The sequence below is a fragment of the Cervus canadensis genome, chromosome 11, assembly GCF_019320065.1.
Source record: "Cervus canadensis isolate Bull #8, Minnesota chromosome 11, ASM1932006v1, whole genome shotgun sequence".
In the NCBI taxonomy this organism is placed as follows: Eukaryota; Metazoa; Chordata; class Mammalia; order Artiodactyla; family Cervidae; genus Cervus; species Cervus canadensis.
In genome coordinates, this window is record NC_057396.1 from 431,882 (window position 1) to 458,393 (window position 26,512).

General features: G+C 38.2%; 1 protein-coding gene across 1 annotated transcript in view; it reads left to right on the top strand.

Moving 5' to 3' along the window:
- Window positions 1-100: 100 nt before the first annotated feature.
- Window positions 101-26,512, top strand: part of KBTBD3 (kelch repeat and BTB domain containing 3) — a 56,582-nt gene continuing 30,170 nt past the window's right edge. Inside the window, exon 1 of the mRNA XM_043482127.1 lies at window positions 101-230. The gene's annotated coding sequence lies outside the window, so the exon portion shown is untranslated. The remainder of the gene's footprint in view (window positions 231-26,512) is intronic.

The window sequence follows — 26,512 nt, forward strand, 5'->3', positions numbered from 1 at the left end:
GGGAGCGGAAGCCGAAGCCCTGCTCTGCGCTCTGCGTCCTCGGCGCTCTGCGGCAGCGCGTGACCGCGCGCGGGGCGGGGCCTCGGGGGCGCGAGGGGCGGGACGGAGGCGCGGCGCTTACCGGCCGGCGCTCAGACTTGAAGAGGCAGCGCGACGGCGGCGGGAGCCAATCGCAGCCAGGCCTCGGGAGCGAAGAGGCCGGGCTGGAGACTTCGGAGACCGCGGTGCAGGTGGGTGACCGCGGGGCGCCGGGGGAGCGTGGGGGGCCTGCCTCGTTCCCGGGCCAGGTCCGGCCCCGTCGTCCGCAGAGCGGAGGGCTCACTGGCCTCGGCCGCCCGTGCCGCTCCTCGTGCGTCGTGGCGGGGGGCTTCCGTGACAGAGAGCGTCGCGCGGCGCCTCAGGAGTTGTTTCCCGGGCCCCGGGTTGCCTCCCCCAACACCCGACCCCGGAGGCCTGAGCGCCCCGATGCCCTTCCGGGCCTGTGTCCGCCCCGGCCCGGAGCCCTGCCTCACTCCCGGAGCGGCGCGGCCCCCGCCTGAAGCCGAGGCTGGGGGCGAGCCGCGGAGCCGTGCCGAGGCCGTCCAGGGAGCCAGGGGCTGTTTTTGCGGTTGCCAAGCCCGGGCCGGAGCCCTGGGGAGAAAAGTGAGGATTCTGTTGTTGAGGCGCCGGTGTTTCCGTTGTTATTACGGGTCCTGGCTCTGAAAGCAACGGAACCAAGTTAAATAGTTTCAGGAGCCCCTCCTTCATAGTTGCTCTGCGCCTTTGCTCAGTTGTTTATGACCAAAAGATCTTGCGGGTTTGGGGCCAGGGAACAGTTGAGATCTATAGATGAATATAAATGCCCATCTTTGAGATAGATTAAATGCCACGCTGTGTGATTCAGCCAATTCCCTTCTTCCTTTGGCTGCCAGAGAGTATTAACTAAAGGCCGGTAGTAGTACTGAACAGTTACCTGCGGCTTACTTCCGTCTTCTTTAAGATGGGTTCTATTCTGTTTTCATTTATATTTGTTTCTGTTAACTTTTCATGATATCAACACCCTCCAATCATTTGCAACTAAATGAGATCTTGGACACAAACACAAATCCTCAAAGGGCTGTAAAATTAATTACTCGCTTCACATACCATTTTAGCTAATGCTAAAAACGTGTCAGGTGCTACAGTCTGGCAAAGAAGATGAAACATATACAGAAAAACTACAGAAAGAGAAAATGTAAAGATATATAAACTATGAAGTGCTGATACCCATACCAGCAATGATTGTAACTAGTTTCTCTACTTTTAACGTTATGTAGCTAAGCATCATATTAAAACTTTTCCATTCTTGTCTATTTGAACTGACTTTTACAATTTTGGCATATTTATGTTTCTGTTTTTAAACCACTCATGTTCATTATCTCACATGTTCTATGCAGTAATTTTTTACTGATGCAGACACTGAGATGAGAAAGAGAATTTAGGGGATTACTTAAACTCAGATTTAGGAATTTATGGTCTACCCTTTTACTATTCGACTAAGCTCTGTGTATTCATTCTATAGAGCCTAATGTAGGCAAGTAATGTAGTGGTTATTTGTACTTGTTCCCTTAGAATATTCTCCGCAACTTCCATCATCACATTCCTTGTTTGTCTTTGTCATTCAGGTCAAATGTCATACTAAAGAGAATGTCTCCATGGAACATGTATAAAAAGCTCACTCTTCCCACTCTCTAACCCCCAGCCCTGAGCCTTACCTTAGTCAACACTGTTTATAGGTTTGTTTAATGTAATCCCCTTCCCCATCTACTTTTAAAATTCTTACTTGCCCTTGAAGGCTTAGCTCAAATCTAAAAGACTACCACAGCATACTTAAAAAAAAAAAAATACACACACACACACACATAGTCTATACAATTCGTTTGACAATTATTCTAGTACTATCTTATGACATCTCTTCTGTTGGCCTGAATTATTTATATGTGTGTTATCTTGCAAATTAGAATGTAAACTGCTCAAGGGAGATTTCCTGTGTATCTTGTCCTTTACAAATAGTTTACTTCAGCAAATGTTTTTGATGAACTTTTAATAGATTTTATGCTTCATAAGCTAATACTGATATTTATATTCTACCTTTACTTTCTTTACTTTTTTCTTAAAGACATATAAAGTGTGCAGTTAATAGCTTGCCTAATTATATGCAATAAACCCAAAAATGTATTGCAGTATTTTTTACTGCATTGGTTATGAAAAAAAAGGACTAAAGCTTCTGAGAGCATTCATCTTGCCAGATCCTAATCTGTAGCTTCTTAGGATTATGAGAGACTTGTGTCCTATTTTCAGTTCTATCACCAGTTATCTTTGTGACTTTGGGTAAATCACATAACCTCTACCAAGTATCAGTTTTAGTAGAAAAGTATCAAATGAAATCCATCTCTAAGATTTTTTAGGTAGTGTTCATTAGTTTTTTATTCTATTGCAAAATCTTGATTTCCCCCATTCCTTTAATTCCTGTATCCGATCTGTCCCAAAGTTCTATTGGTTCTATTTCTAACATAGAGCTAAAATCTACTTCTAGTCTCTAGTCTAAACCACTGTCATTTCTAACCTGAAATACTGATTAGTTTTCTATCTTGTTCAGGAAAGGGAAACATTCTCTTCCTGTGTCCATCCTCCATGACAAGCACTCCTGAACCAGTCTTCAGAGCTAAGTTTATAAGGCCATGCTCTTCAGCACAGTGCTATAGGCGTTTTTATTTAAGCTAAGAAGGAGAAAGGAAACCTGAAAAGTGTTGTGGCACAGAAAAGAAAGGGGAACTAGTTAACAGTGTGAACACTTCTGAGAGGTTATAAATGAGGGGAGAGAAGTTAGCATTTGACTGCAAGTTGAAAGTGTGGTGACATTGACATGAACAGTTTATTTTCATTTTTATTTGTATTATTTATTTGTTTTATTGACTTATAGGTAGCTTACAGCATTTCGAGTATACAGCGAAATGATTACGTTTTATATATATGTATACGTACGTATATAAATGAGACTGAATATAGTGCCCTGTGCTATACAGTAGGTCCTTGTTTATTTTATATATGTAGTGTGTATCCTTTAATTCCCAGGTCTCAGTTTATCTCTTGCCCTATTTCCCTTTTGGTAAATCAGTTATTTTTCTATGTCTGTGAGCTTATTTCTGTTTTTTAAGTAAGTTTATTTGTATCATTTTTTAGATTCCACATAATAAGTGATATCATGATATTTATCTTTCTGTGTCTGATTTATTTCACTTAGTGTGATAATCTCTAGGTCCATCCATGTTGCTACAAATGGTATTATGTCATTCTTTTAAATGGCCGAGATATATTGCATTTATATATATATTATATATATATATATATATCACATCTTCTTTATCCATTTCATATGTTGATGGACATTTAGGTTGCTTCCTTGTCTTGGCTATTGTTAATAGTGCTGCTGTGAACATAGGGTGCATGTATCTTCTAATTAGACTTTTTTTCTTAAATATATGCTCAGGAGTGGGATTGCTTGATCTTGTGGTAATTCCGTTTTGTTTTTAAGAAGCCTTCATACTGTTCTTCGTAGTGGCTGTACCAGTTTATATTGCTACCAACAGTGTAGGAGAGTTCTCTTTTCTCCACACGCTCTGTAGCATTTATTTGTAGATTTTTTTTGATGATGGCCATTCTGACTCATGTAAGGTGGTACCTCATTGTAGTTTTGATTTGCATTTTTCTTATAATGAATGACGTTAAACATCTTATTATGTGCCTGTTGGCCATCTGTGTGTCTTCTTTGGAGAAATGTCTGTTTAGGTCTTCTGTCTATTTTATGATTAGGTTGTTATTTTTGATATTGTATAAACTGTATATTTTGGAAATTAAGACTTTGTTGATTGCACTGTTTGCAAATATTTTCTCCCATTCTGTAGGTTGTCTTTTTGTTTTGTTGATTTCTTTTTCTGTGCAACAGATGTTAAGTTTAATTAGGTCCTATTTGTTTATTTTTGCTTTTGTTTCCAATATTCTAGGGGAGGGGTACAAAAAATGTTGCTAGGATTTATGTCAAAGAGTTTGTTTTCCTCTAGGAATTTTATAATATTGGGTTTTGCACTTAGGTCTTTAATTCATTTTGAATTTTTTTTTTTTTTTAGGTATTTGTGTTAAAGAATATTCTAATTTTATTCTTTTACCTGTAATTGTCCACTATTCTTAGCAGCTCTTATTGAAGTGACTATCTTCTCTGTTGTGTTGTAATTGATCAACTTTAAGTGTGTGGGTTTACTTCTGGGCTTTCTGACCTTTTGCACTGATCTGTATGTGTGTTTTTTTCTGCCAGTACAATACTGTTTTGATTATTCTAGCTTTGTATAGGCTGAAGTCAGGGAGCATGATTCCTCCAGCTCAATTCTTCTTTCTTAAGATTGTTTTGGCTATTTAGGGTCTTTTGTTTTCCATACAAATTAAAAAACTTTTTGGTTCAGTGACATGAGCAATGTTAATAGAGTGAAAGAGAAGAACCTGATTGTAGTGCGTTGAGATAATAACTGGTTGCAAAGTTACTGCAGACAGTTCTTTAAAGAATTTTTTCTGGGAATAAAAGAATAGGATGATAGCTAGCAGAGAGTGCAAGGTCAAAGGATAGATTTTTGTTTGATGTTTGTTTAAAGATGGGAGATAGTAAAACTTGTGTACTGATAGAAAATGTTCATAGAGTGGGAGAAATTGTGGATGTATGAGTTTGTATGTGTGTTCACCACTCAGAAATGTACTCCACAGTGGAGGACCTTGTCTCTAGTATTTTTGACTCTGTGTCCAATCTCTGGAATAGTGCTTGCTACAATAATAGTTACTTCATAAATTTTTTAATATTTGTTGAATAAATGAATGACTTAGACTCTATTTATCTTAACTTCTTTCAATTCATTCTTTACACATCAGCCAGATGGATTATTAAAAAAAAAAAAATCGGATTCTGTCCCTGTCTAGTTCAGTCTTCCATAAATACAGTAGGAAGTCAAGAAACACCTGAATAAACAGGCAAATTTGGCCTTGGAGTACAGAATGAAGCAGGGCAAAGGCTAATAGACTTTTGCCAAGAGAATGCACTGGTCATAGCAAACACCCTCTTCCAACAACACAAGAGAAGACTCTACACATGGACATCACCAGATGGTCAACACTGAAATCAGATTGATTATATTCTTTGCAGCCAAAGATGGAGAAGCTCTATAGAGTCAGCAAAAACAAGACTGGGAGCTGACTGTGGCTCAGATCGTGAACTCCTTATTGCCAAATTCAGACTTAAATTGAAGAAAGTAGGGAAAACCACTAGACCATTCAGGTATGACCTCAATTAAATCCCTTATGATTATACAGTGGAAGTGGTAAATAGATTTAAGGGGCTAGATCTGATAGACAGAGTGCCTGATGAACTATGGATGGAGGTTTGTGACATTGTACAGGAGACAGGGATCAAGACCATCCCCAAGAAAAAGAAATGCAAAAAAGCAAAATGACTGTCTGAGGATGCCTTACAAATAGCTGTGAAAAGAAGAGAATAAAAAAGCAAAGGAGAAAAAGAAAAATATACCCATTTGAATGCAGAGTTCCAAAGAACAGCAAGGAGAGATAAGAAAGCCTTCCTCAGCGATCACTGCAAAGAAAATAGAGGAAAACAATAGAATGGGAAAGACTAGAGATCTCTTCAAGAAAATTAGAGATACCAAGGGAACATTTCATGCAAAGATGGGCTCAATAAAGGACAGCAATGGTATGGACCTAACAGAAGCAGAAGATATTAAGAAGAGGTGACAAGAATACACAGAGGAACTGTACAAAAAAGATCTTCACAACCCAGATGATCACAATGGTGTGATCACTCACATAGAGCCAGACATCCTGGAATATGAAGTCAAGTGGGTCTTAGGAAGCATCACTACGAACAAAGCTAGTGGATGTGATGGAATTCCAGTTGAGCTATATCAAATCCTGAAAGATGATGCTGTGAAAGTGCTGCACTCAATATGCCAGCAAATTTGGAAAACAGCAGTGGCCCCAAGACTGGAAAAGGTCAGTTTTCATTGCAATCCCAAAGAATGCTCATACTACTGCACAATTACACTCATCTCACACGCTAGGAAAGTAATTCTCAAAATTCTCCAATCCAGGCTTCAGAAATATGTGAACCGTGAACTTCCAGATGTTCAAGCTGGCTTTAGAAAAGGCAGAGGAACTAGAGATCAAATTGCCAACATCCGCTGGATCATTGAAAAAGCAAGAGAGTTCCAGAAAAACATCTATTTCTGCTTTATTGACTATGCAAAACATTTGACTGTGGATCACAACAAACTCTGAAAAATTCTTCAAGACATGGGAATACCAGACCACCTGACCTGCCTCTTGAGAAATCTGTATGCAGGTCAGGAAGCAACAGTTAGAACTGAACATGGAACAACAGACTGGTTCCAAATAGGGAAAGGAGTATGTCGAGGCTGTATATTGTCACTCTGCTTATTTGTATGCAGAGTACATCATGAGAAACTCTAGCCTGGATGAAGCACAAGCTGGAATCCAGATTGCCAGGAGAAATATCAATAACTCAGATTTACAAATGACATGACCCTTATGGCAGAAAGTGAAGAAGAACTAAAGAGCCTCTTGATGAAAGTGAAAGAGGAGAGTGAAAAAGTTGGCTTAAAGCTCAACATTCAGAAAACTAAGATCATGGCATCTGGTCCCATCACTTCATAGAAAATAGATGGGGAAACAGTGGCAAACTTTATTTTTTGGGGCTCCAAAAATCACTGCAGATGGTGACTGCAGCCATGAAATTAAAAGACGCTTGCTCCTTGGAAGAAAAGCTTTGACCAACCTAGACAGCGTATTGAAAAGCAGAGACATTCCTTTGCCAACAAAGGTCCGTCTAGTCAAGGCTATGGTTTTTCCAGTAGTCATGTATGGATGTGAGAGTTGGACTATAAAGAAAGCTGAGTGCCGAAGAACTGATGCTTTTGAACTGTGGTGTTGGAGGAAACTCCAGAGAGTCCCCTGGACTGCAAGGAGATCCAACCAGTCCATCCTAAAGGAGATCAGTCGTGAGTGTTCTTTGGAAGGACTGATGTTGAAGCTGAAACTCCAGTACTTTGACCTTCTGATGCGAAGAGCTGACTCATTGGAAAAGACCCTGATGCTGGGAAAGATTGAAGGCAGATGGAGAAGGGGATGACAGAGGATGAGATGGTTGGATGGCATTACTGAGTCAAGGGAGATGAATTTGAGTAAACTCCGGGAGTTGGTGATGGACAGGGAGGCCTGGCATGCTGCAGTCCATGGGGTGCAATGAGTCAGACACAATTGAGCAACATAACTGAAATCCAGCTGCACTTAGAATAAAATTCCAGTTCCTTGTGTCTTACAAGATCCTGCAGGAGGTAGCACCAGCCTTCTGTAGGCCTGTCTCTCCAGCATTCATGCTCTCATTAACTATCCTCCAGCAATGCTGGCCTTCTGTCATATTCTAAAACTGAAGACCTTTCCCATTTTAGGGCTTAATACATAATTTTTCTCACCACCCCTTACCTTCTCATCTTTCAGGTGTTAACTTATGACACCAGCTCAGGAAGGCTCTCCCTGAAATTGTAGTGGATTGAAAGCATGTTCGCTGGAGCCAAACTTTCTGGGTTTATAGCCTGTCTCCCTGTTTACTTGCTATCCATTATTATTTTCAAGATTTTGTTTCGAGACACTGTTAAACCATTCTTCACATTTTAATTCACATATGTAGGTAATGACAAATATGTCATGACTTCTACCTGACAAAAGTGACTATAAGATATATTTCAATTTCAGGTATTCCTCATATTCCCTGGGTCTATAAAATAGAGATAATAGTGTATCTATTTTATAGTAGTTGTTTTGGAGATTAAAGAGTATGTAAAGATGTAGTTACAGAGTCTGGCACAGGGTAAAGTTATGTAAGTTTTCACTGTTACCATTGCGTTATCTGCAATTGAATACCACCCACTGTTCATTTTTATTTTCATTTTCCAGTTGTTTCTTCACAGTATTTATTATAATTTATAATTTGTCAGTCTTCTTTTCTATATACTAAACATCAGGAAAGTAGCGATCATGTCTGCCTTTTTTCTCCGTGCTATCTCTAGTGTATAAGTCAGTACCTGGCGTATAGTTAGCACTCTGTAATAAATATTGAAATAGAATAGCTAGGAATATCAGTGACCAAACTTCTATCAGTGGGAGACTTAAATCAGAGCCTGCTTCAGTCATAGCACAGCTTTAGTTTAATATTCCCCTTCTGTCAATTTGCATATGTTCCTTCATTGTTACTTAGTATCAAAGGCTTGGTTATTAGGCTTGATGCCTGTACTTTTAGTGACTAAATTTTTTTACATCAAATTTTAATGGAAGAAATTAAAAGGAAAAAAACAAGTGAAATTTTGAAAATTGATTCAGTGTTTTCAGCAGGAAGGTGAAGAGAAAAATGCCATTTAACTGTGACACAGCTTTTCGTGACTTGGAAGTTTTCACTCTTTTGGCAAGCCGTTTTAAAAATAATCACATCAACCTTGTACACACGTTTTAAAAAGTAAGCAAAATTAATTTGCTGAGATACTCACATTCAGAGTCTAACGCTTCTGTTCACCTTCAACTTAAAGTTGCAATGTCCATGTTTTTCTATATAATATTGTTCTCTGTTATCAGGAGCATTAGTGATGTGTCATTTTTTAAACAAAGTCAATGTCCATTTTTTATCTTCAGAGTTTTCTTCCAAGGCTGATACACATCTTTCACATTTTGTTGCACATAACACATGTAATAACAAATATGTTATGACTGCTGTTTAAAGTGGTTATTAGATAATTTCTTTCAATTTCAGATGTAAGTATGAAAAGTTGTGTCTTAAAGTTAGTGAAATATGATACTGAATTTATAGAATATTTTGGAAAGAAAGAATTGCCTACGAATCTTTTACCCAGATTTAAGAATTGTTTAACATTTAATAATGTTTATTGCTAAGTATACATTATTATTGATTTTGACCATTAATATTTATATACCACTTGACAACATTAATATTAATGTCATTTAAGCATCACTGCAGTACAGTGTAATTTAGTGTGTCCACTTTGCAGTTAAGGGAGCCAGAGCCTTAAAGAGCATCAGTAGGGGTCACTAGTCAGTGATGGATCATCTGGGACCTTATTCCTTCACCTCTCAATCCCAGGTTGTTTGCCATTTGCAAAATACACTAGTATTAGTAGTGAAAGTAAAAGTCACTCAGTCGTGTCCGACTCTTTGTGATCCATGGACTGTAGCCCACCATTCTCTGTCCATGGAATTCTCCAGGCCAGGATACTCGAGGGGTAACTGTTCCCTTCTCCAGGGGATCTTCCCAACCCAGGGACTGAACCCAGGTCTCCCGCATTGCAGGTGGATTCAGGCTTCCCTGGTGGCTCAGTTGGTTAAAGAATCTGCCTGCAATGTGGGAGACCTGGCTTGGGAAGATCCCCTGGAGGAGGGCATGGCAACCCACTCCAGTATGCTGGCCTGGAGAATTCCATGGACTGTATAGTCCATGAGGTTGCAAAGAGTTAGACACTACTGAGCAACTTTCACTTTCTTTTACCCCCTGAGCTACCAGGGGAGCCTTGTATCAGTAGAGACTTACTCAAACCAAATTTAAGAATAGAAATTTTCAGCTTCTTGGATTTATCCTGTGTAGAGTAAATGGATGGTGGGCTTCATCTTTTATAAAAGTGACTAGCTGTGTATGATCCTGATATATTTGAAAATACTTGAAAATTTATAGTAAAGTTTGCTTTTAGTGACTATCTTTGTATCAATAGAAATAAGAATGATGTTTTATAATTGGAGGATAATTGCTTTACAGTGTTGTGGTGGTCTCTGCCATACATCAGCTTGATGCATCATAATTAGATATATATCCCCTCCCTCTTGAGCCTCCTTCACACCCCCTACACCCCCATGTTCCACCCCTCTGGTTGTCACAGAGCACCAGGCTGGGCTCCCTGTGTTTTACAGCAGTTTCCTGCTAGTTACCTGTATGTGTTAATATACAATTTTTTTCTGTGACTTACATCACCCTGTGTAACAGGCCTTCATCCACCTCACTACTACTAACTCAAATTCCTTCCTTTTTATGGCTGAGTTTGGGCTTCCCTGGTGGCTCACCTGGTAATGATTCCACCTGCAATGCGGGAGACCTGGCTTCAATCCCTGGGTTGGGAAAATCCCCTGGAGAAGGGAAGGGCTGCCCACTCCAGTATTCTGACCTGGAGAATTCCATGGACTGTATAGTCCATGGGGTCACAAAGAGTTGGACCCGACTGAGCAACTTTCACTCACTCACTCACTCATTCCATAGTATATATGTACTACAATTTATCCATTCATTTGTTGATGGACATCTAGATTGATTTCCGTGTCTTGGCCATTGTAAACAAGTGCTATAGTGAACATTAGGGTGCATGTGTCTTTTTGAATTGTGGTTTTTTAAGGGTATATGCTTGGTATTGAGATTGCTGGGTCATATGGTATTTGTATTGCTAGTTTTTTAAGAAATTTCCATACTGTTCTCCATAGTGGCTATACCACTTTACATCCCAGCAGTGCAGGAAGGTTCCCTTTCTCAGCATCCACTCCAGCATTTATTGTTTGTAGGTTTTTTGATGATGGCCATTGTGACCTGTGTGAGGTGATACCTCATTGTAGTTTTGATTTGCATTTCTCTGATAATGAGTGATGTGCATCTTTTCATGTGCTTATTGGCCATGTATATGTCTTCTTTGGAGAAATGTCTGTTTAGGGCTTCTGCTTATTTTTGATTGGGCTATTTGTTTTTCTGATATTGAGGTGTATGAGCTGCTTATACAGTTTGGAGAATAATCCTTTGTCAGTTGCTTCATTTGCAAATATTTTCTCCCATTCCGAGGGTTGTTTTTTAATCTTGTATATTGTTTCCTTGCCTTGCAAAAGCTTTACAGTTTAATTAGGTCCCATTTGGAGCTTCTCTGGTGACTCAGTGTTGGGATGACCCAGAGGGATAGGATGGGGAGGGAGGTGGGAGGGGGGTTCAGGATGGGGAACACATGTACACCCGTGGCTGATTCATGTCAGTGTTTGGCAAAACCACTACAATATTGTAAAGTAATTAGCCTCCAATTAAAATGAATAAATTTATATATTAAAAAAAAAAGAATCTGCAGGAGATGGCAAGAGTCATGAGTTCGATCTCTGGGTCAGGAAGATCAATTTGAGGAAGAAATGGCAACCCACTCCAGCATTCTTGCCTGGAGAATCCCATGGACAGAGGATTCTAGTGGGCTACAGCCCATCGGGTCACAAAGAGTCAGCCACACTGACACCACCAAGCGTTCATGCAGGTCCTATTTGTTTATTTTTGTTTTTATTTCTCTTACTTTAAGAGGTGGGTCAAGGAGGATCTTATGTCAAAACTGTTCTACCTGTGTTTTCCTCTAAGAGTTTTATAGTTGCTAGCCTAACATTTGAGTCTTTAACCCATTTCAAGTTTATTTTTGTGTATGGTGGTGGAAAGTATTCTTTTCATTGTTTTACATGTGGCTGTCCAGTTTTCCCAGCACTGCTTATTGAAGAGGCTGTCTTTTCTCCATTGTATAATCTCCTTTGTCAAAAATAAGGTGCCCATAGGTATGTGGGTTTACCTCTGGGCTTGCTTGCTTGTCCCATTGGTTTGTATTTCTGTTTTTGTGCTGGTACCATACTCTTGATGACTATAACTTTGTAGTATAGTCTGAAGTCAGCCAGATTTATTTCTCCAGCTCTGGTTTTCTTAAGATTGCTTTGGCTATTTAGGGGTCTTTTGTTTTTGCAAATCATGAATTTTTTTGTTCCAGTATTGTGAGAAATTTAATTGGTAGTTTGATAGGGATAACATTGAGTTTGGAGATTGCTTTGGGTAGTATAGTCATTTTCACGATATTGCTTTTCCCAATTCAAGAACATGGTATATCACTCCATCTGTGTTGTCTTTGATTTCTTTTATTTGTATCTTATAGTTTTCTGCATACAGGTATTTTGTCTCTTTAGGCTGGTTTATTCCTAGCTATTTTATTCTTTTTGTTGCAATGGTGAATGGAATTGTTTCCTTAATTTCTGTTTCTGATTTTTCATTTTTAGTGTATAGAAATGTAAGGGATTTCTGTATATTAATTTTATATTCTCTGACTTTACTGTATTCATTGATTAGCTCTAGTAATTTTCTGGTGGCATCTTTAGTGTTCTGTATATAGTATTATGTAATCTACGAACAGTGAGAATTTTACTTTTTCTTTTCCAATCTATACTCCTTTTGTTTCTCGTTCTTCTTTGACTACTATGGCTAGGACTTCTAAAACTATATTGAATAATAGTGTTAAGAATGAGCACCCTTAATCATGTTGCTGATCTTAAAACATTTTCAGTTTTTCACCATTGAGAATAATGTTTTTCTGTTGGTTGCTTGTACATGACCTTTATTATGTTGAGGTATGTTCCTGTTCTACCTACATTCTGGAGAATTTTTTTTATAATTACATTTATTTTAAATTGATTGATTGCTTTACATTATTGGTTTGATTTCTGTCATATCAACATGAATTAACCATAGGTGTACATATGTCTCTTCCCTCTTGAACCTTCCTCGCACCTCCCAACCTTTCCCACCCCTCTAGGTTACTACAGAGTCCCAGTGTGAGTTCCCTGAGTCATGCAGTAAATTCCCTTTGGCTGTCTGTTTTACATATGTTAGTGTATGTGCCTCCATGCTGCTCTCTCCATTCATCTTGCCGTCTCCTTCTTTTCTCCTGCCCTTGTCCATAAATCTCTTCTCTGTGTGTTCTCCATTGCTGCTCTGCAAGTAGGTTCATAAGTACCATCTTTCTAGATTTCATATATATGCATTAATATATGATATTTGTTTTTCTTACTTACTTCAGTCTGTGTAATAGGCTCTAGGTTCATCTACCTCATTAAAACTGACTCAGATGTGTTCCTTTTTATGGCTGAGTAGTATTCTTTTGTATATAGGTACCACAGCTTCTTGATCCATTCATCTGTTGATGGACATCTAGGTTGCTTCTGTGTCCTAGCTATCATAAATAGTGCTACAGTGAACATTGGGGTATATGTGTCTTTTTCAGTTTTGGATTCCTTAGGGTATATGCCTAAAAGTGATATTGCTGGGTTATATGGTAGTTTTATTCCTGATTTTCTAAGGAATCTCCATACTGTCTTCCTCCATACTGGCTCTGTCAATTTATATTCCCAGTAGCAGTGCACAAGGGTTCCCTTTTCTCCACACCCGCTCCAGCACTTGTTTGTGGACTTTTTGATGATGGCCATTTTGACTGGTGTGAGGTGATAGCTCATTATAGTTTTGAGTTACATTTCTCTAATAATGAGTGATTAGTCATCCATGTATTTTTGGAGAAATGTCTGTTTAGGTCTTTTGCCCACTTTTTGATTGGATTGTTTCTCTGGCATTGAGTTGTATGAACTGTTTGTATATTTTGGAGATTAATCCTTTGTCAGTTGTTTCATTTGCTGTTATTTTCTCCCATTCTGAGGGTTGTCTTTTCACCCTGTTGACAGTTTCCTTTGCTGTGCAAAAGCTTTTAGTTTGGTCCCACTTATTTATTTTTGTTTTTATTTCCATTATTCTAGGAGGTGGTTCATAGAGGATCTTGCTATGATTTATGTCATACAGTGTTCTGCCTATGTTTTCTTCTAAGAGTTTTATAGTTTCTATACTTTCTATAAAACTATAGTTTTATAGTTTACATTTAGTCTTTAATCCATTTCAAGTTTATCTTTGTGTATGGTGTTAGGAAGTGTTCTAATTGCATTCTTCTACACATTGTTGTCCGGTTCTCCCAGCACCACTTATTGAAGAAACTATCTTTTTCCCCACTGTATATTCTTAACTCCTTTGTCAAAGATAAGGTGCCCCTAGGTGCACGGGTTTGTCTCTGGACTTTCTATCTTGTTCAGTTGGTCTGTACTTTTCTTTTTGTGCCACTGCCATACTGTCTTGATGACTGTAGCTTTGTAGTATAGTCTGAAATCAGCTAAGTTGATCCCTTCAACTCCATTTTTCCTTCTCAAGATTGCTTTGGCTATTTGGGGTCTTTTGTGTTTCCATACAAACTGTGAGATTTTTTTGTTCTATTTCTGTGAAAAATGCCATTGGTAGTTTGATAGGGATTGCCTTGAATCTGTTGGTTGCATTTGGTAGTATAGTAATTTTCACAATATTGATTCTTCCAAGTCAAGATCATGGAATATTCCTCCATCTATTTATATCATCCTTGATTTCTTTCATCAGTGTCTTATAGTTTTCTGAATACAGTTCTTTTGTCTCCTTAGGTAGATTTATTCCTAGATATTTTATTCTTTTTGTTGCAATGGTAAATGGGATTGATTCCTTAATTTCTCTTTTTGATTTTTCATTGTTAGTATATAGGAATGCATGTGTTGTCTGTGTTTCGATTTTGTATCCTGGAACTTTACCATATTCACTGATTAGCTCTAGTAATTTTCTGGTAGTGTCTTTAGGGTTTCTTATGTACAGTATCATGTTATCTGCAAATAGGGTTTTATTTCTTCCTTTCCACTCTGGATTCCTTTTATTTCTTTTTCTTCTCTGATTGCTGTAGCAGGACATCCAAAACTATGTTGAATAATAGGACATCCTATCTCACAAGTGGGCACCCTTGTCTTGTTTCTGATCTTAGGGTAAATGCTTTCAGTTTCTCACCATTGAGAATCATGTTTGCTGTAAATGGCCTTTATTTTGTTAAGGTAGATTCCTTCTGTGCCCATTTTTTTTTACTTTAACATAAATGGGTGCTGAATTTTGCAGAAGCTTTTTCTGCCTTTATTGAGATTATCACATGGTTTTATCTTTCAGTTTGTTAATATGGTGTATCACATTGATTGATTTGTGTGTATTGAAGAATCCTTGCATTCCTGAGATAAACCCCACTTGATAAGGGGATATCTGACCCTTTTAATATGTTGTTGGATTTTGTTTGCTAGTGTTTTGTTGAGGATTTTTGTATCAATGTTTATTAGTTATTGACTTCCCTGGTGACACCATGGTAAAAGAATCTACTTGTCATCACAGGAGACTGAGAATCACAGGTTCAATCTCCAGGACAGGCAGAACCCCTGGAGTAGGAAATGGGAAACCACTGTAGTATTCTAGCCTGGAAAATTCCATGGACTGAGGAGCCTGGTGGGCTACAATTGATGGGATTGCAAAGAGTCTGACCTGAAAGCATGCCTGCAGTACATGTCATCAGTGATATTGGCCTGTAATTTTTTGTGTGTGTGTGTGTGTGTGTTTGTCACGTTTTGGTATTAGGGTGATGGTAGCCTCATAAAATGCGTTTGGGAGTTTTCCTTCCTCTGCAGTTTTCTGGAAGAGTTTGAGCAGCATATGCATTAGCTCTTCTCTAAACTTTTGATAAAGCTTGCCTTTTAAGCTATCTGACACTGGGCTTTTGTTGGAAGATTTTTTGATTAGAGTTTTGATTTCAGTGTTTGTGATTGGTGTGTTCATTTTTTCTATTTCTTCCTGACTCACTGTTGAAAGGTTGTACTTTTCATAGACTTCATCAGTTTCTTCCAGCTTGTCCATTTTATTGGCATATAGTTGCTCATAGTGGTGTTTTATAATCCTTTATATTTTTTTATTGTCTGTTATAACTTCTCCTTTTTCTATTCTAATTTTATTGGTTTTTCTCCTTTTTTTCCTTGATGAGTCTGGCTAACTGTCAGTTTTGCTTATGTTCTCAAAAAAACCAGCTTTTAGTTCCACTGATTTTTCTTATTGCCTCCTTCATTTCTTTTTACTTATTTCTGCTCTGATCTTTATAATTTCTTTCCTTCTAACAACTTTGGTTTTCTTGTTGTTGTTCTTATTTTTCTAGTTGCTTAAATGTAAGGTTAGATTGTTTATTTGATGTTTTTCTTGTTTCTTGAGCTAGGTTTATATTGCTATAAATTTCCCTCATAGCACTGGTTTTACTGAATCCTGTAGGTTTTGAGTTGTGTTTTCCTTTTTTGCTTTCCCCTCTTTGAGATCTTCAGTGAACTCTTGGCTATTTAGAAGCATATTGTTTAGCCTCCCTGTGTTTGTGATTTTTTTAACAGTTTTTTCCTGTAGTTCATATCTAATCTTACAGCATTGTGGTAAAAAAAAAAAAAATGCTTGATATATTTTTCATTTTACTTTTTTTAAACTTACCAAGGCTTAATTTGTGACCCCAAGATGTTATCTTTCCTGGATTTTGTTTCTTACGCACTAGAGAAAAAAGTGAAATATGCTGTTTTTGGATGAAATGTCCTATAGAAATCAATTAAGTCCATCTGGCCCAATGTATCATTTAAAACTTGTGTTTCCTTAATAATTTTTGTGACCTGTCCATTGGTATGAGTGAGGTTTTAAAGTCCCCCTCTATTATTATGTTACTGTTGATTTCTCCTTTTATAGTTGTTAGCATTTCCTAATATGTTGAGGTTCTCCTATGTTTGGTGCATATATGTTTTTGATTGTTATATCTTCTTCCTGGATTAGTCCCTTGATCTTTATGTAGTGTCCTTCCTTGTCTCCAGTAATGGTCTTTATTTTAAAGTCTATTTTATCTGGTATGGCAGTGCTACTCCTAACTTCCTTTTGATTTTCACTTGCATGGAATATATTTTTTAAGTTAAGCTCCATTCCTTCAATCTCTGTGTGTCCCTATGTCTGAAGTGGGTTTCTTGTAGATGGCATATATAGGGGTCTTGTTTCTGTATCCGTTCATCCAGTCTGTGTTTTTTGCTTGGAGCATTTAATCCATTTACATTTAAGGTAATCAGTAATATGTATGGTCCTATTACCACTTATTTTATTGTTTGGGGTTTGGTTTTGTAGGTCTTCTTTCTGTTGTGTTTCCTCTTTAGAGACGTTCCTTTAGTATTTGTTGTAAAGCTGTAGTATTTGGTGGTGCTGAATTCTCTTAACTTTTGCTTTTCTGTAAAGCTTTTGATTTCTCTGTCAAATCTGAATGAGATCTTTACTCTGAAGAGTAGTCTTGGTTTTAGGCTTTTTTCTTTTCATCATTTTAAGTACATCCTGCTACTCCTTTCTGGACTGCAGACTTCCTGCTGAAAGATGAGTTATTAGCTTTATGCATAGCTTGTACATTATTTGTTGTTTTGCCCTTGCTCTTTTAATAGGTTTTCTTTGTGTCTAATTTTTGTTAGTTTGATTAATATGTGTCTTGGTCTGTTTCTCTTTGATTTTATCCTGTGTGGGACTCTCTGGGCTTCCTGGGCTTGTATGGTATTTCTTTTCCCATGTTAGGGAAGTTTTTGACTATAATCTCCTCAGATATTTTCTCATACCCTTTCTATTTGTCTTCTTCTTCTGGGACCTCAATAATTCAAATGTTGGTGTGCTTAATTATGTTACAGTCATCTCTGAGACTCTCTTCGTTTCTTTTCATTCTTGTTTCTCTATTCTGCTCTGTTTCTGTTATTTCTACCATTTTATCTTCCTGCTCACTTATCCGTTCTGCCTCAATTATTCTGCTCTTGGTTTCCTCCAATGTATTTTTCATCTCAGTTAATGTGTTTTTCATTGCTTATTATGTGTTCTTTATTTCTACTAGGTACTTACTAAACATTTCTTGTATCTTCTAAGTTCGTGCCTCCATTCTGTTTATTTGTGCTTCCATTTTCCACATTTTTGGATCATCTTTACTTTCATTACTCTGAATTCTTTTTCAAGTAGACTGCCTATTTCCTCTTCATTTTTTTGGCTTTGTGGGTTTTATCGTGTTCCTTCATCTACTGTACGTGTCTCTGTCTTTTCCTTTTGTTTAATTTACTGTGCTTGAGGTCTCCTTTCTGTAGCTGCAAGGTCATGGTTCATGTTGTGGACTTGGTCCCCAGCTGGTGGGTTTGGACCAGTGCCTTGGGAAGCTTTGCTTGTTGATGGGGATTGGTGCCTGTGTTCTGGTGGTTGGCGGTGGATCTTGTCTCTCTGGAGGGCAGTGCTGTGTCCAGTGGTCTGTTTTGGGGTGTCTATAAACAAGGTATGGCTTTGGGACACCTCTCTGCTACGAGCTGTGCTGTGCTTATGTTTTGCTGATGGTTTGGCATCAGACATCTGGCATTGGAGCTTGCTGGCCTTTTGTGTGTTGCGTGGTCTTAGTGTTGAGATGGCAGCCTTTGGGAGAGCTCTTGTTGTTTAATGTTCCATGGGGTTGGGAGTTCTCTTGTGGTTCAACACCCTGGACTCAGGTCTCCTACCTTGGAGGTTCAGGCCCGACTCCTTACTGTAGCCCCAAGACTCCACAGCACAAAAGGGAGAGAAAAAGTAATTAAGGGCACAAAAAAGGAGTGAGAGAAGAGGAAAAAAACAGAAAACAAAAGAGGGGAAAAAGTGAAAAAAAAAAAGAAATGAAAAGGAAAAAGAGGAAGTCAAATATAGAAAGAAAAAAAAAAAAAGGACAAAAGCCCCAAGACAAATGGTGCAACACAAGCAACAATCAACAGACAAGAATAAACAAAGGAGCCTTCATACTCACAAAGAGAATAGAAAAAAAAGAGATAAAAAAAAAAAGAATAAAAATAGGAACCAAAAAAGGAAGAGTACATTCAAGCCAATAAATAAATGAAAACAATAAGCCAATAAATAAGTGAAAACAAATACTAAAAACTAGAGTAGCAGAAATACAAGATCAAAAAACATGGGAAAAAATGGAATACAACTAGAGTACTGTAAAAATAGGAAAAAAATGAATTTATTCAAAAGTAAAAGGTTTTTAAAAAGAAAAAGTAAGTTTAAAAATTAAAGGAATAATAAAGAACACCATTACAACAATATGAAAAAGAAAAAATGCATACATACATATGTAGAGAGAAGAATGTCTTGAATCCTCCGTTGTCCTTGAGTACAGTGAGCACTAGTCATTCTGTTTACTCAGGAAGTCCTCCAACATTTCTGGGAAGGTCTCTGGACCTGTTGTGGGTGCTGTACGGTCAGCTCAGACTCAGATCTGGTCTTATTCCAGATTGTTCTTGCTCCCAAAGTCCAGAATTGCTCCCAAAGTCCGTCCACAGCCTTAGGCTCTTTGTGGGGATTTAATCTGCTGCACTTGTGGCTAGAGGAGCACATTTCCTTCCTCTTCTTCCCCTGGCGGTCAGCTTTGGTTTTGGCCTGCTTCTGCTTGTAGGCCACCCTCCATTGTCTGTTCCCCACCCAGACAAGAGTGAACAAGAGTAGCAGCTGATCAGGGCTCGCTTGCTCAGTTTGACTTGGGAGAGGGAGTGATATGGCAGACACAGCTGGGACATGTGGGAGTACCCACTGAGGTGGAGGTCTGCAGGAAGTTGCTACAGTCAGGCTGTCATGTGCACCCTCAGGGGAGTTGGCCTTGGTTTGTATGTCCCTCAGCAGAGCCAAGCTGCAAAGGCTCCCCAGAAGGTGTGGGCAGTGACCTGTGCCTGCTCACTTCTTGGTGAAGGCTGCTTCCTCTGGGGTTGAGACCACAGTGGCGTTTTGTCAACAACCTCTGGCCCTTGCCTTGGCTTTAGAGGTGGCCAGTTAGCCTGCATTCCCCACTCTGGGATCATAAACTGCAGTCATGGCTAGGGCCACACCTGGCACTTTTGCCAGCTTTGGCAGTAGGTGGCCAGTGCACCTGCCTCTTGGGTCGCAGTCCACATCTGTGGCTTCTCCCGTCTATGGCTCTCACAAAGGCAGCATCCTGTAGTCTGTGCATGTGTGGAATTAGAGTTTCCCTGCAGCAATGATCCCTTGACTCTCTGGAAGGCCCAGGCTTTACCCTGGACTCCCTCAGCTGTGTTGTACTAGTTCCCTCAGTTTAGCATCATTGCTGTCAACCCCAGTTTTCTCTCTAGGGTCCAGTACCTGAAGCCGAGCCTCAGCACCCAGCCCCAAATCACTGTAGTGGGCATGCAGACAGCGTCTCAACTGGGAAGTGCTGGTCAGTAGTTATCTCTGTGGTGAATTCTTTTCATTTTGCCTTCCTAATGTTGCTGCGTTCCCCTTTGAGGTTCTGAAGATGCTCCTGTCCCCACCCATGAGGGGGTTTCTGAGTGTGCAGACTGTTCCTCCTTCATGGCTCCCTCCCTGAGGTTCAGGTCCCCATCCCAAGTCCTTTGTCTTTCATTTTTCTTGTATCTTTTGCCCTACTTCATTCTGTGGAGATTAGTTTGCCTTTTTGGAAGTCTGGCATCTTCTGCCAGCATCCAGAAGGTGTTCTGAACAAGTTGTTCCACATGCAGATGCATTTATGATGTATTTTTGGGGGACGGTGATCTCCCCACCTTCCTTTATGGTATAGTCTTCATGGGATAGTCTTACTTTATGGTATAGTCTTACTCCTCTGCCATTTTTAAAGTCCCCCAAAGAACTGCTTTATACTTGTATCATTGAGTTTAATTCTTTAATTTTTTATGAACAATGAGACTCAGTAATTGACTTAATCTAACAACCCAAGTTAAATTCATATTTTTAACATCAGTGAACTTAATATAAAAAAATTTATGATTGAGTTTTAAAATTGATGTTCTCAAGGTCGGTGCCACAAGGAAGAAATAGAGATTTTATCCTTTTGAAAGTCTCAGATTTGTATATCTTCTTGTTTTACATTCAACTTATTTCTAAAAACTGAGGAACCAGTTACACCAAAAATAAAAGGAAATTTTCTTTGAATATTCTGAGTGTTTTGAACAAGAACAAAACTGTAAAGTCAAAATAGTTTCTGATTTGAATTTATATGTCATTGTCTTTTTCTCTTCATTTTTAAAAGAGTAACTACAGATACACAGGAAGTTACAAAACTATTACAGAGAGATCATATGTATCCTTCATGCAGTTTCCCCAGTTTTATATCTTACATAATTATTGTTCAAATTTAAAACCAGGAATTTGACATTGATACAGTGTATGTATAATTTCATATCATTTTATCACCTGTGTTAGGGTCCCATGACTACTGTCACAATCAGGTCTCCTTTGTGTATATCCACTTCCAACAACCTCCCACAACAGTCTTTAATCCCTGGAAATCTCTAATCTCTTTCTCATGCCTATAATTTTATCATTTAAAGAATATTTTAGAAGTAGAATTATAAAATATGTGACCTTTAGAGACTGAATTTTCATTCATGATAATGCTTTTGTAATTCATCTAAATTGTGTATATAGTAATTTGTTCCTTTTTAAAGGTGAGTTATACTTCGTGATATGGATGTACCAGTTTGTATACTCATCCATTTGTTTAGTAACATTTTGGTTGTTTCCAGTTTTTGACTATATAAATAAAGCTGCTATGAAAAGTTATATACAGGTTTTTATGCCCACATAAATTTTTATTTCTCCTAGGATAAATGCCAAGGTCTGTGATTATTGGGTTGTATGATACGTGTTTAGTTTCCTGCCCCCTAGTTTTATTGAGATACAGTTGATATATAACATTGTATTTTTGGTGTACATCATGATTCCTGCAATGCAGGAGATGCAGGAAACATGGGTTTGATCCCTGGGTTGGGAAGAACCCTTGGAAGAGGAAATGGCAACCCTCCCCAGTATTCTTGCCTGAGAAATCCCATGGGTAGAGGAGTCTGGCAGGCTAAGTCCAAAGGGTCACAGAGAGTTGGACACAACTGAGCAGATGAACACACGCATACATGTATTGCTAAATAATTACCACAATAAGTTAGTGTCTATCTCCTGAAGTTAGTTTTTTCTTCTGATGTGAACTTGTAAGCTCTACTCTCCTAGTAATTTTCAGATATTCCACATAGTATTGTTAACTGTTGTCATCATGCTGAATGTTGTTTCCAGAACTTACTTATCTTATAACTGGAAATTTGTATATTCTTACTACCTTTACCCAGTTCTCCCCTGCACACACACACCCACCCACCTTTGGCTAATACTGATTTGTTCTGTTTCTATGACTTTAGGTTTTTAGATCCCACATGTAAGTGACGTACAATATTTGTCTTTCTCCATCTGACCTAGCATAATGCCCTTAAGGTCAATCCATGTTGTCACAACTAGCAATATTCCTTCTTTTTTATGGCTGAATAATTTTCCTCTGTATATATGTGTATGTATGTGTGTATCATTTTTTCTTTATCCTTTCATTTACCCATGGACCTTTACAATGTCTCCATGTCTTGGCTATTGTGAACAATGCTACAGTGAAGTGGGGATACAGACACCTATTCAGGATGGTGATTTGATGTATTTTGGGTGTATACCCAGAAGTTGGATTGCTGAATCATGTGGTAATTCTCCCTGGAGGAGGAAATGGCAACCTACTCCAGTATCTTTGTCTGGAAAATCCCGTGGACAGAGGAGCCTAGTGGACTACAGTCCATGGGACATGTCTGAAGCATGAAGTGGTACTTCTATCTTTAATTTTTCAAGAAACCTACATACTGTTTTCTATTTGACTATACCAGTTTACATTCACAACAGGTATATACAAAGGTTTCTTTCCTTTTCTCCACATCCCCAGCACCACTTGTTATTGCTTCTGTTTTTGACAGTAGCCATGCCAACAAGTATGAGGTGATCTGTTACGGTTTTGATTAGTGATGTTGAGTACCTTTTCATGTTCCTGTTGGCCATTTGAATATCTTTTTTGGAAAAAGAAATCTATTTGAGTTCTTTGCTCATTTTTAGTTGTATTATTTGGGTTTTTTTGCTATTGAGTTGTTTGAATTTGTTATACAGTTTGGATGTTGACATTTTATCAGATGTGTGGTTTGAGAATATTTTGTCGCATTCTGTAGATTGCCTATTTGTTTTGTGGATTGTTTCATTTACTGTACAGAAACCTGTTTGTTTGCTATAGTCCCACTTGTTTATTTTTTGTGTCTGCGCTTTAGATGTCATACACCCCCACCCCAAATCATTGCTATTACTGTGGACAAGGAGCTTATTCCTCGTTTTTCTTCTGGGAGTTTTATGGTATCAGATATTACATTTAAGTCTTTAATTAATTTTGAGTTAATTTTTGTGGATATTGTGAAATAGGGATGTGGTTTCATTCTTTGGCATGTGAATATTCATTTTTCCCAGCTCAATTTTTGAAGAAATTTGTCTTTTTACCACTGAGTTTGTGGTCTTCTTGTCAAGCGTTAGTTGAACTTATATGTGTTTCCCATTAGTCTGTGTATCTGGTTTTGTCCTAGTGCATACTGTTTTGGTTACTGTAGCTTTGTGATATAGTTTAAAATCAAGACATGATGTGTCTAGCTTTGTTCTTTCTCAGGATTGTTTTGGCTGTTTAGTGTCTATGATAGTTCCCATATAAATTGCAAGATTGTTTTTGTTTTTGTTTTCTGTTATTTGTGTGTGTGTGTGTGTGTGTGTGTGTGTGTGTGAGAAATGCCTAGGAAATCATGATAGGGATTGTATTGACTCTATAGATGGCGTTGTGTTGTACAGACATTTTAATAATGTTAATTCTTCAAATCCAAGAACATTTAATATCTTTACATTTACTTGTGTCTTCTTCAGTTTCTTTCATTAGTGTCCTGTACTTTTTGGTGTGTTAAGTTTTTCACCTACATGGTTAATGTACTCCTAAGTATTATATTGTTGTTGATACTGCCATAAGTGGGAATGTTTTATTTACTTCATACTTAATTTCGTTCTTAGCATATACAAGACCTGGAGCTGACTGTTGCTCAGATCATGAACTCCTTATTGCAAAATTCAGACTTAAATTGAAGAAAGTAGGGAAAACCATTAGGCCATTCAGTTATGATCTAAATCAAATCTCTTATGATTTTACAGTGGAAGTGACAAATAGATTCGAGGGATTAGATCTGATAGAGTACTTGAAGAACTATGGATGGAGATTCATAACATTGTACAGGAGACAGTGACCAAAACTGTACAAAAAAGATATTAATGAGCTGGATAACCCCAATGGTGTGGTCATTCACCTAGAACCAGACATTCTCAAATGTGAAGTCAAGTGGGCTTTAGGAGGCATTACTATGAACAAATCTAGTGGAGGTGTTGGAATTCCAGCTGTGCTATTTCACACCCTAAAAGCTGATGCTATGAAAGTGCTACACTTGATATGCCAACAAATTTGGAAAGGGTCAGTTTTCATTCCAATCCTAAAGAAGGACCGTACCTAAGAGTGTTCAAACTACTGTACAGTTGTGCTCATTTCACATGCCAGCAAAGTAACGCTCCAAGTCCTTCAAGCTTGGCTTCAACAGTATGTGAACTGAGAACTTACAGATGAACAAGCTGGATTTAGAAAAGGCAGAGGAACCAGAGATCAAATTGCCAACATCTGTTGGATCACAAAAAGCAAGGGAATTCTAGAAAAGCATCTACTTCTGCTTCATTGACTACGCTAAAGCCTTTGACTGTGGTTCACAACAAACTGTGGGAAATTCCTAAAGAGATGGGAAAACCAGACCACCTTGCTTATTTAATTTATATGCAGAGTGCATCATGTGAAATGCTGGGCTGGATGCATTACAAACTGGAATCAAGATTGCCAGGAGAAATATCAACAACCTCAGATATGCAGATGATACCAGCCTATTGGAAGAAAATGAAGAGGAACTAAAGAGCCTCTTGATGAAAGTGAAAGAAAGTGAAAAAGCAAAAAACTAGTGCTGGCATCTGGTCCCATCACTTCATAGCAAGTAGATTGGTAACAAGTAGAAACAGTGCAGATTTTATTTTCTTGGGCTCCAAAATCACTGCAGATGTTAACTGCAGCCATGAAATGAAAAGACATTTGCTCCTTGAAAGAAAAGCTATCATAAACCTTGTTAGTGTATTAAAAAGCAGAGACATCACTTTGCCAACAAAGGTTCATATTGTCAAGGCTATGGTTTTTCCAGTAGTTGTGTATGGCTGTGAGAGTTGAACCATAAAGAAGGCTAATCCGAAGAATTGTTGCTTTCAAACTGTGGTGTTGGAGAAGACTCTCAAGAATCCCCTGGACAGCACGGAGATCAAACCAGTTAATCCTAAAGGAAATCAACCCTGAATATTCACTGGAAGGACTGATACTGAAGCTGAAGGTCCAATACTTTGGCCACCAGATGGGAAAAACCGACTCATTGGAAAAGACCTGGATGCTGAGAAAGATTGAGGGCAGGATGAGAATGGGGTGACAGAGAAAGAGATGATTGGATGGCATCAATGAATCAGTGGTCTTTGAGTTTGAGGAATGAGGTAGTGAAGGACAGGGAAGCCTGGCATGCGTAGTCCATGAGGTGCAAAGAGTCAGACACAACTTAAGAACTGAACAACAATTTTTGTATGTTGATATTGTATCCTGTAATTTTGCTTAATTTATTAATGCTTGCATTTCTTGGTGGAGTCTGTGGAATTTTCTACATAGGTAAAGACTTCTGTTGCCATTTTGTTAATAGTGTTGAGTTTCTTTTTTATCTCTCTTCTTTGTGACTTGACTTTTTGTTGTAATATTCTTTGACTGGCTTCCTGATAGCTCAGTTGGTAAAGAATCCACCTGTAATGCAGGAGACCTGGGTTCGATTCCTGGGTTGGGAAGATCCCCTGGAGAAGGAAATGGCTATCCACTCCAGTATTCTGGCCTGGAGAATTCCATGGACTGTACAGTCCATGGGGTTGCAAAGAGTTGGACACGACTGAGCAACTTTCACTTCACATTCTTTGACTCTTTTGTCATAATCATTAGTGTAACTGCTGTAGGTTTTTTGTTTTTGGTTACCATGAGACTAACATAAAATTTATGTTTTTAACTTACTGTTTTAATATGACAGTTTCTATTGCATATATAGACTTTATATTTTTACTTCTCCTTTTCCATTTTAAATTATTGATGTTTTAGTTTATATGTATTTTATATTGTTCATCTAATACATTATTTTAGTTACAGTTATCTATTAATATTTATTTTAAAATTTTGAATTATGTACCACCATATTAGAGAATCTAATTCTCTATTATATTAGAGAATCTAACTTCATATATTTACCCGGTTAGCTTTACACTTACATTCATGTGTTTTTATCATCTTTTCATTCCTACTTGAAGAACTCCCTTTATTATTTCTTTTAAGGCATCTAGTGGTGATGAAGTCACTCAGTTTTTGTGTTTTCAGAAAAGTCTTTATCTTTCATTAATTTCTGAAAGATGATTTTGTTGGGTATAGTATTCTTTTTTTGTTTTTTGGGTATAGTATTCTTTTTTTTTTCCCATTTATTTTTATTAGTTAGAGGTTAATTACTTTACAACATTGTAGTGGTTTTTGCCATACATTGACGTGAATCAGCCATGGATTTACATGTATTCCCCATCCTGATCCCCCCTCCCACCTCCCTCCCCATCTTCCCAGTGTGCTTCTTGATGACAGTGTTTTGTTTTCTTGCAGTATTTTGAATATATCACCCCATTCTGTCC